The following is an 11,999-nucleotide window of genomic DNA, read 5'->3' as shown; positions in this document are numbered from 1 at the left end:
AGTTGTACAACTGCAAATGAGATATGGAACAATCTCAAGGAGAAATTTCAGGGGAGTGAGAAGACAAAAGTTAACTCTGTGAAGCAATGCTTAGTGGAACTGAAGGACTTCAGACAGAAAGATGGTGAAACGATTGAAGTTTACTACGATCGTCTAAATGAATTAATCTATCGATGTAATCGATATGGTATCACCAGATCGGCCATGGAGTTCAATCTAATTTTTGTTATGGGACTTCGTAAGGAGTGGCGTAGTGTGAGCATGATGGTTAAGAATCAACAGAGCTTTGATACGTCAACTTTGAATGACTTGTACAATCAACTGAAGTCTCATGAAAGCGAAGTGAACGAAATTGTTGAAGAATCGAAGGCAAGTTTGGGAGGTCCACTAGCTTTGGTTTCGAAGATCTCTGAAAGGGAAGCTGAGAAAGATGTTTTGGACGAAGACGAAGGGTTCATCATGAACTCAGATGATGAGGCGATTGCTTTCTATTCAAACAATCGTGTGAAAAAGTTCTTCAAAAAGCCTTTCAATCCGAAGGCAAAGTCATCTGAGACAAAAGGGAATTTTATGAGTAAAAGTGTTGGGGATGAGAAGAAGAAGGAAGAGATGAAAGATACAAAGCTTGTTGAGGGAAAAACAGAGAAGAAGTTAAAGGGAGATGCTGGGATAGATTGTCATTATTGCAACGGTGCTAATCACCTTGCGAATGACTGTATGCTTCGAAAGAAGGATGAAAGGAAGAATAAGGTCAAGGATGAGGTGTACTATGCAGAGAAGCTGGAGGTGGTTCGTGCTAAAGCCAAGAATTTGTCATTGGTTGAAAAGGGTGAGAATGAGGATGAAGAAGGAACTTATCAAATCTGGTCATCTGGATCAGATGATGAGGAAATGAGAAATCCAACCCACGGAGCAATGTATGCAAAAATGGAGGAAGAATCAGATGAGGAGGCATACGAAGTTCATGGGAGATGCTTCGTATCAAAAGCCGCTGACAAATCTCCGATGACCACAAAGGTACGTAATATTCTTGAATCTTTCAATATTCCAGTACATGCTTATAATTCTGAATTAGTATCTTTCAATGAAACTGTTACTTATTTTGATTCAATTGTGGTATCTGCTAGCAATGAGGCTAAGAAGTTGTCTATGCAATTGCTAGAGACACAGAAGAAACTAGATTCGAAAATCACTAAGATAGATTGTTTAGAACTTCAAATAACTAATATCATGGTTGATAGGGATAATTTGTCTAGTGAAACTAAACAGTTGTTAACCCAGAGGAACATTTACTGTAATTCGGCTAAAAGATTGTATGAGAAATTAACCGAACTACATCATTCGTGTGAAATCAGTAAAGAACAACATAGAAAATTTATGCCATTTTTAGCTTATGAAAGAGCTACAGTAGATAACATTTCGTATGACTGTGAAAAAGAAATTGCTGATTTTAACAAAGTTCCGAATGATAAGTATAGATATGGAATAGTCAAAGTTGATGAATGTCTTGATGCGAATGATTTAGTTAACATTGTGAATGATACTTTGACTAAATCTGAACAAATTCAAATTTTGAAAAAGACTGAGAATTCAACGTCTGATTCTCAATCTAATTTTGCTGATATTGAAGATAATTCTGATAATATTAGTGAAATTAGTGAGCTTGAAGATGTTGACTATTCTCAGTTGTCTGTTGTTAATGTTGCTTCAACATCTAAAGGGAAAGAAAAAGTTAAGGATTTGATGGTTGAAAATGAAACTGATATACCCTCAACTTCGAAAGTTGGTGATATGAACTTCGTGGATCTCAAAGACAGCCAAACTGATGATAGTGATGATGAAAAAGAAGAGAAACAAACAAAGAAAAAGGAAGTTACAAAGGAAAAAGAAATTCCTCGTATAGTTGTTGACCAAGTGTATGGTGATACACAAAAGTTCGAAAAAGTAATGAATGAAAAAGGTGAACATTATCTTGAAACAAATACAGTGGTTTATCCAAATTTCAAATGCACAGATGATGTCATTTTTCCAAATCAAGTTTTTGTAACAACTGGAAATGTTGAGAATATCAAACCAGAATTAAAGAAGTTAGTTGAGGAGGATAATTCAAAAACAACTGAAGAAGGTTTTTTCGCAAATCAAAGCACAGTTGAAAACAACTTAACAAAGAATTCGTACGTATTTCAACGTCAAAAACCACAAAGACAATGGATCGAAAAATCAAAAATTGAAAAAGAGAATTCAAAACATGCTGAAAAAGAAAATGAAAAAGTTGTTAAACTAAATTCTAAGGAATTTAAAGATCAAATTGACAAATTTTCGAAGGAAAACAACATTTCGAAAAGACAAGCAAGAAAGAAAATATTTTGGCAAAATGTTGAGTCTCAAAAGATGTTTGAATCACAATCAAACAAAAATGTTTTCAAAGCTAAAAATTCCTCTTTTTCAACAAAAACCCAACATTCATCTCAATTAAATCATACAAGGTCTGAAGTGAATAAGCAACCAAAGTTTTCGAAAGTTTCTGAAACTAACAAATCAAGTGCTTTTTCAAATAAATCTAATTCAAATCAACAAGTCTTTCAACGACAACATTTTAAATCAACAGTTGATTCATCCTATGCTTACTCTTTTCTAACAAATCCCAAAGTTGATTTTGTTCCTCAAAAGCCAAATTTTCCTAATCATACGAAGAAAGAAACTATGAAAACGTCACGAGAAAAAGGAATAACTTCAAGGAAGAACATTGATCATTGGCTTGAAGGCAAAGGAAAGATGTATCAGTCGAATGCATATTCAAAGGAGCAAATTCATGAAGCATATGAAAAATATGTGAATACTTCTTTGAACGGAAGTTCATTTTCTAAGGATTCGAACATCTCGGTCAAAGCTTGGAAACCAGTATCAAAGGCAAAGAATGTTCATTCTCAAACTCAGAATTCGAAGGGTAGTGTCAGTGAACATTCGAAACCTTCAAACACTTATGTTTCGGTTCCTTTAGATGATGAAGTGAACTTAATTGATAGTCTCAAAACCAAAGTTTGTGATTGGGTTAAAAGTTCTTCATTACATTCGAAATTGAAATCTAATTTCCAAGGACCCAAAAAGCCTTGGGTACCTAAATTTTTCCACTGATTGCAGGTACTGTGTGACGAGCAATATGATAACAAGTGGTACATTGATAGTGGTTGCTCTCGTCACATGACTGGGAAGAAGGAGAATTTATGAGATTTTCGAAGTCTCAAAAATGTTGGAGTAGTAAAGTTTGGGAACAATCAAAAGTGTCAAGTCAAAGGATATGGGAAGATCACGAATGGACAATTCACAGTGAATCGTGTTGCATATGTTGAAGGTCTTCAACATAACTTGATTAGTGTTTCTCAACTTGTTCTGGGCACTGGCAATCAAGTTCTCTTTAACGAAGAAGGAAGTGTAATTTTGAATGTTAACACAAAAGAAGTGTTACTGAAATCCAAAAGGAAAGGTGACATGTTCACTCTGGATATCAAACCGATAGTTGGGAAGCCTGCTATATGTCTTCTTTCGAAAGCAACAGCAGACTTAAGTTGGCTATGGCATCGACGACTTTCTCATCTCAATTTTCGAAACACCAATAAACTTGTGCCACAAGATCTGGTAAGAGGTTTACCTGTACTTAAATTTGACAATGATTCTTTATGTGCAGCTTGTGAAGTTGGCAAGCAACATAAACAAGGTCATCCAATTACAATAGATTCGAAAATTGTTGCACCTCTGGAGCTTTTACATATTGATTTGTGTGGTCCTTCGACTGTTTCAACTCTCAACAAGAAACAGTACATTTTAGTTATTGTTGATGATTTTTCCAGATTTACGTGGGTTTATTTTCTCAGGCTTAAATCCGAAGTTGCACAAATCATGATTGACTTTATCCAAAAGATGGAAATCACGTTGAAGAAGACTATTAGAAAAATCAAGAGTGATCATGGAACTGAATTTAAGAACAATGTTCTTGATTCATTTTTGGTGGACAAAGGGATTTCGCATAATTTTTCATCTCCATACACACCACAACAAAATGGTGTTGTAGAACGAAGGAATCGCTCACTGTGCGAAGCAGCGAGAACCATGTTGGCATATGCGAATTTACCTCAATATCTTTGGGCTGAGGCAATATCCACTGCATGTTTTACTCAGAACAGATCTTTCATACACAGGCGTTTTAATATTACACCATACGAAATTCTGAATAATCGTAAACCTAATGTGAAATTCTTTCATGTTTTCGGATGTAGGTGCTTTATTATGAATCTCAAGGATCATCTTTCGAAATTTCAAGCAAAAGTTGATGAAGGGATTTTTCTTGGATATTCGCACAATTCTGTCGCATATCGTGTGTTACATAAGCGAACACAAAAAGTGGAAGAAACTTTCAATCTCACATTCGATGATTACTATGTTAAACAAAATGAGCATAAATTTGCAATCCAATTTTACAAGAAACACAAGTTGAAACTGAATCTTTACAAATGGATGATATTGATTATGATTTGATTTTTGGAATTTCAGATCATGCAGTCGATGCTGAAATTCATGCTCCTGATAATCACATACCAGAATTTACGAAGCTTACTGATGATTCAACATCAACTCCTCAAGAAGGCGAAAGTATGCAAAATAATCCAGTGGAGGGGGAGCACTTGGATTCGAATACTTTAAATGACGAAGAGTATCCTTTCGAGGGGGAGAAAGAAATATTGAATGCTGATGTTGAGGGGGAGCCTAGTGTTGAAGGGGAGCATAGTTTTGAGGGGGAGCATAATGATAATGTTGATGATGCTTGTTCAATTGCAGGTTCAGAAAACGATGAAATGTACGAAGATGCACCTTTGGAATTTGATCCAGCATATCCACCAATGGAAAAATGGACAAGAGATCATCCGAAGGATCAAGTAATTAGGGATCCACAAGAGGGCGTTTTAACAAGAGCTCAAATTCGTGCAAAGAATGAGGTATTGAATACTCATCAAGAATTTTTCATGTTCAATGTTTTCATATCTAAAATTGAAACAAAAACAATTAAGGTTGCAATGGAACACTCAGATTGGGTTGTTGCAATGCAATCCGAATTGTCTGAATTCGAACGAAACAAGGTTTGGAGATTAATTCCTAAACCTGAAAATGTTTCGATTGTCGGGGTAAAATGGATTTTCAAAAATAAAACTGACAGAGATGGAAACATTGTTCGAAACAAAGCCAGACTTGTTGTAAAAGGATATTCACAACAAGAAGGAATCGACTATGAAGAAACTTTTGACCCTGTCGTAAGACTCGAGGCGGTTCGTATTTTTCTGGCTTATGCAGCTAATAAGGACTTTGATGTTTATCAAATGGACGTGAAGTGTGCATTTTTAAATGGAGAGCTTGAAGAAATTGTTTACGTGGAACAACCCCCGGGTTTTATTAACGAAGAATATCCTGATCATGTTTATGTTTTAGATAAGGCAGTTTATGGATTGAAACAAGCACCACGAGCATGGTATGCAACTCTTACATCATTTTTGAAACAATCAAAATTTAAACAAGGATCAGTTGATCCCACATTATTTCGAAAGAAAGTGGGGAATCATTTAATGCTTGTTCAAATTTATGTTGATGATATTATTTTTGGCTCAATTGACCCTGCCTTGTCTAGAGAATTCGAAGATTTGATGAAAAGCAAATTTGAAATGAGCATGATGGGAAAAATCAATAATTTCCTTAGACTGAATATTCGTCAAAGCAGAGAAGGGATTTTTATTAATCAGGAAAAATATACGAAAAATCTGCTAGAAAAGTTTGGATTGACGAATAGCACAAAGTTACGAGTACCAATGGCAACGGGCATAAAGTTAACACCATCGTTAGATAAACCTGCAGTTGACATAACTTTATTTAGGAGCATGATTGGTTCATTACTTTATCTTACATCAAGTAGACCTGATATCATGTTTTCTGTGTGCAATTGTGCCAGGTATCAGTCTGATCCACGCGAACCACATCTCACTGCTGTGAAGAATATCTTTCGTTATCTTAAAGGAACAATTTCGTTAGGATTGTGGTATCCTTCGAAAACTGGGTTCTTTGTACAAGCATATTCGGATGCAGATTTGGGTGGTTGTAATCTTGATCGAAAAAGCACAAGTGGTGGATATCAATTTCTTGATGGCAAATTGGTGAGCTGGCAATCGAAAAAGCAAACATGCGTTTCAATATCAACAGCTGAAGCAGAATATGTGGCTGCTGCTGTTTGCACTTCACAAATAATATGGATCCAAAGTCAATTGCGTGATTATGCAATAAATATGAAAAAGATTCCATTATATTGTGATTCTCAAAGTGCGATAAGAATTTGTCATAATCCTATGCAGCATTCAAAGACCAAACATATAGCACTTTGTTATCATTTTATCAAAGATCACGTGGAGGATGGAAATATTGAAGTACATTTCATGAAAACAACTGATCAGTTAGCTGATATATTCACGAAACCTTTAGATGAAAAATCTCTTGTGAGAATAATTGAAGGGCTTGGAATGATCGATGGAAATTCTGTTCCATGCGAAAAAAAAAAGAATGATGAGTAACAAAGAATGAATCAGAGGCGCTGAATAAAAGATAACGCAAAGTCATTCAGCATTCAGCGGTTACTGTTCATGGTCAACGCTTCGACCCCTTCGAATTCGTACATCTGTCACTTGTTTTAAGGGTTGAGTTAGTGGTTACTGTTCATAGTCAACGCTTCGACCCCTTCGAATTCGTACATTTGTCACTCATAAAGGAATGATAAAATTTCGTCTGTTTGCAACAAATACAGTATCTTTTTCAAATTTTCGAAAAATCAAAAATCCAAAAAGATTTTCTTTTGTTTTGTCCTTATATTTTCGAAAAATCAAAAATCCAAAAAGATTTTCTTTTGTTTTATCATTTAAATTTTCGAAAAATCAAAAATTCAAAAAGATTTGTTTTTCTTTTGTCATTTAATTTTCGAAAATTCCAAAATCCAAAAAGATTTTCGTTTGTTCTGTCTTTATTTTCGAAAAATCCAAAACAACAAAAATATTTTGATTCTTACTTCTTTTTAGTATTTTGTTGCAAATATTCATGACGATTCAGAGGGGACTATGCAAGCAGTATTAGGGTCAGGTACATTTTTTTTCGTATGAATCGATAAATTTTTCATCATTCGAACTACTTAGATTGTCCCTAGAAGCATGCTGCTGCATGTTGACAAAAGCCTCCATGACTCAATGTGTGTGTCCGAAAGCCTTAATGAAATTGTTCATATGAAAATTTCTTCCCAATCAGGCTTATATTCACATTAGTCTCTGAGCTACCTGACTCTTCTCAAAATGAGTTAAGAGTTTACTGTTTGGTCCAAAACTAACAGAGGTACTTTTCGTGTCTTATACCAATCTTTTTCATCCATAACGTTCTTACACGATCACACACGAAGACATATGTCCGAGAGGTCTCTGATCAAACCCATCGAGACTTAGACATATCAAAACTCTGTGTTTATGATCTGACATCATGAGACCGTGATGAAAGTGAAACCCAATTTACACAACACTTTTAAGGAATTGACGGGGAACTAAGTTCCAGATTTTCACGAAACTTTTGTTTATGTACCAAGATTCGAAACTCCAAATCATATTCATTTCGAATGAGTGGTCTTGATCAAACATTCGAAACCCACGATGTTTGTTACCCTACAAGATCCAACATAATTTTTTTTTTGAATATGATTTCCGTGTGAGTTTCATTCGAATGTCCTAGTCATGTGAAAATTTATCAAAGCCAACTTGTCACTGACTACACTGGTCAAACAAGTAATTTCTGTTACAATTTATCACCTTATGTTTAGGATGACATGTAACGAAATTTTGAACCTACCCAAGAAGCATTCTCAAAAGAAGCCCTTTGATACTTATCAAAAAGTATTCGATTGTAATTCACGGGAACATACACAAGTTGTTGATCATCTCTCTTGATGATTAACGAAGCAACCTTTGCCCGGGGTTTAACTGCCTTCGTGTCAAATTAACTTTTTTTGACATCACAAAATCCCAAAATTTTTTATTTTTATTGTTTCTTGTCTAACTTTCTTTGGAACACTGCACACACGAAATCCTTGAGGTTCTGAGTAATACCAACTCAGGCTGATGATTTCGAACATCTGGCATATGACTTCGCTTTTTATCCCAAAAGTGAAAGAGCCTTGCTTCCATTCGAAGGGTTCTGACGGTTACAATTCCCTTGGGGAGATAATGACAGGCTGTGTATAAATGACGTATGGTATTATGTCCGGTTTTCAAGGTGATGTGACAGCTACTTTTTGACGCATGGCTACCTTTCCGCAGTAATGGTCCGATTTTCAAGGTGCCACGTCGGATGTCATTAATTACACATCCTGCTTCAAATTCAAAATTCAGCGTTACATATAAAAGGGGGTTCAAGAGTTCATAATTCGTTTACGCGATCAAAACGAAAAATTCCCAAATTCTCTGTTCATCATCATCTTCAAACCCTAACAATGGCGACTTTTGCTCATGTTGATCCATCCACTGAAGATATTTCATCAGCACCAGTAATGAAGATTCAATCCACAAACTACTATGTGGATGGTGAAGTTTCTCAATACCCGGAGGAATTGAAGATGCTCATCGTGGCTTTGAAGCACTCTGTTTTATCCACGGCGATGTTCAATTCCTTTTCTGTTCCATTATCCTGGCTTTCTCAAGCAGGATCCACTGCAACTTACAACAAAGCATCCGATACGATCACTTTCCATCTAGTGAACGACAAAAAGGTTAGGCTATCCAAGAAACTCTTCTGCCAGATTCTTGCTATTCCGAATTCGCCTCCTTATGTTGATTTCACATTCCCTCAAATAGTCCACATGTTTAATGAGATGGGATATCAGCCCCCATTGTCAAAGATTAGTGACTTTAAGAAATCTGGTCTTCCACGACTATGGAATTTCTTATTTGGTATTTTCCTACGCTGTTTAACTGGGAGAACAGTTGGTTTAGACAAAGGACGAATGGAGGTGTATGCAATGGTTGCAGGCATATACTACGATATTCAAGCGGACTATTCTACACAATTATGGAAGGAATTCCAAAAGGGTGTAGAACATACGAATGCTGTTCATGGCATTTCGTGTGCACGATACTGGAGTCTTATTTTGCAATATTTTTACAATAAGGAAGGGATTTTGGTACCAAATGACGAAGAAATAGTTGTTTTTCAATCATACCATTATCCAAAGGAAGTTGTAGATAATGCTGATGATTTCCCAACTGTGGCTCGAATTCCAGATGCGATGCTCAAACGGGTTGATCCTACGAATTCCGTTTTGGTGGCCTATTTGCAAACAATCGATTCTTCTGTTCAGACTGGGATTCTATTGCCAAGGGAAGAAAAGAAGTCCAAAAAGTCAAAGAAGGTTGATCCTGCTTCATCTGAAAAGAAAACCAAGGATTCGAAATCCTCAAAGTCTCCCAAGAAAAAGCCTGCAACTGTTGAAATATATGTTGCTGAGACTCAAGTGCGTGAGCCCATCATTGAAGAAACTCAAGAGAATGTCATCATTCCTTCGAAAACAGGAATGTTTCGAAGAATTAAAATGAAGTCCACTCACAAACGCAAGTCTCCTTCACAGAAAATGGTTCGCAAACCTCAAATCACTCATCAAGGAGTGTTAATCCACGAAGTATCAGCACCTGTTTCTCCGGTGTCTAAGAAACGAATGGCTGAGGATATGGCCAAACGGTTGTCACAGAAGAAGAACAAGACTCGAAAACTGGTGCTTTCTACTGAGTCAACCGAAGACGATGATGAAAGAATACCCGAAACACCAGAGTTCACTCATCTTATTCAAAGTTCCACTCCTGAGAAGACAGTTGTCATACCACCCAAAGTTTCAATTGCCAAATCAGTTTTTGAGAAGGTTCGAACTTCAGGCATCCCTGCACACGTATCTGATACGGATGCAAATGTCGATATGGGTGAAGGAGGTTCGAAGCATAAAGTCTCACCATCTACTATTCCCATTACATCAACCACAGACTCACCTACCTTTGAACATATTATCAATCAACCATTCACTTCTATTTTCTCTTCTCAATCCACTGACACACCCAAACCACCTTCACCTATTCAAGAAACCATTGAAATGGAGACAGAGACAGATAATGAGGGATTTGGTGGTACGTTTGAAGACTTAGAATTTCATGAAGAGGAAGAGGAATTTCTTGATCATATGTTGATGACCATGAAGCAATATAAGATTCTGAATCAGAAATTGAATTCCATAATTCAATCTCAAGCCGATCTTGGAGGAGGTTCATCAGTATCAAGTCTAGAAATTGATACTATGATAAAGATGATGGAATCACGGATAATCAGCAAAGTCTCCGGAATGTTGAAAGATTCTGAGTCTGTTATTTTGGAGAAGGTTGACTACACTGATCTGAATAATGAACTTCGTGTTAAATCTCAACGATCTGATTTTATGGGTGAGGTAAAGAATCTGAAAAGCATAACAAACGAACGGCATGTTCTTTTTGTTCAAGAAGTTAAGAAGGTACGTGAAGATGTCAACATGCAAATTCGTGAACTCCGTGAAGACATGCAGAAAGAAATTGGCAATTTTCAAAAAGATTATGCCTCTTTACATCAGAAAGTTGATATCATTTGTGATGCAGTCACTCGCTTTGTTAAGTTGTATGAAGGTTTGAGTCCTCAAATAACTCAACTTTCAACATCCGAAAGTGCAAACTTTGAGGAGGTGATTAAGATGCTCCAGGAGTTGAAAGAGATTTCTGTTCGGCCGGTTTCTTCTTCATTAATTACTCCTGAATTTCTATCATAGAAGTTTATACAATTCGAAGCCATCCTTAACAAGCAACTTGCACCGCTCTTTCGCATATCAAGTCTTCTTCCCACAACAACTGCCCCTCCTGTTTTCACAGGGGTGCAAGGGGGAGAAAGGAAGTCTAGTGAAGAAGATGAGAAAGTGGTGGGAAAAGTCTTTCCTTCGAAAATCCCTACAACAAAACCAATAATTGTTTCTGCTGAACCAGTGACTTCAACAATCGTAACAACTTTGCCAACTGCAAGACCAATTTCGAAAGGAATTGTAATTGGTAAACCTTTGGAAACTGGTGGGAGTGTTTTGAAACCAAAAGAGACAATTGAAAATCCTGCTTCAAAAGATAAAGGGAAATCGATTCTTGTTGAAAAATCGAAAGATAAAAAGAAGGCGGAAGCAGAGGCTGAACTGGAGAAACTAAGGATCATCCAAAGCATTATGACTCAGCGTGCAAGTGATCCGAAGGGAATGGATAAAGGTGATCCAGCAAAACATTATAATTACAAGACAATCGAGGCCAAGGTTGCTTTCAATCACATGTATACATTCGAAAAGAAACCAAAGCAGAACTATTTGGTCACTAATACTGATGCAAGCCAGCTGGATTTCCCGATAAACGAAATGTTGTTTATCATGCCACAGTTCAAAGCTGAAGGGAATTTCAAAGAAAAAGATGAAGGCACACACATGAAAATTCGTTTTCATGCTGTACTTGGAAAAGCCCCTGAGGAAGTATGGTCACTGGTCAAAATAAAGAAAGTGATCAGCATGAAAAAGGATGTGATTTTTGAAAACACAGTCCAAAATATTAAGTATGTGGTTGCCAGGGCAAATGGAAATATTTGCGAATTCACGATTGCAGATTTTCCATTAATGAACTTGTATGACCTTATACAAGTTGCATTAATTTTGAAAGACAAATCATTCTCTTATCTTCAAAACACAGAACCGGAGGAATTCAAGCTTGGAGTTGCTCACATCAAGATTTTTATTGAAAACTACTATGAGTGCTTGGCACTAACTGATGTGGAGTTGGCTACTGCCAAGGGAATGGAAATAAAAGCTCCAATGGCTCCTTCGAAGACTCAGGCTGAATTAAAGA

This window comes from Lactuca virosa, chromosome 1, assembly GCF_052849685.1.
Source record: "Lactuca virosa cultivar CGN04683 chromosome 1, Lactuca_virosa_CGN04683_v6, whole genome shotgun sequence".
Lineage (NCBI taxonomy): Eukaryota > Viridiplantae > Streptophyta > Magnoliopsida > Asterales > Asteraceae > Lactuca > Lactuca virosa.
The sequence above is the reverse complement of the archived record's forward strand: the minus strand, read 5'-3'. Positions refer to the sequence as shown.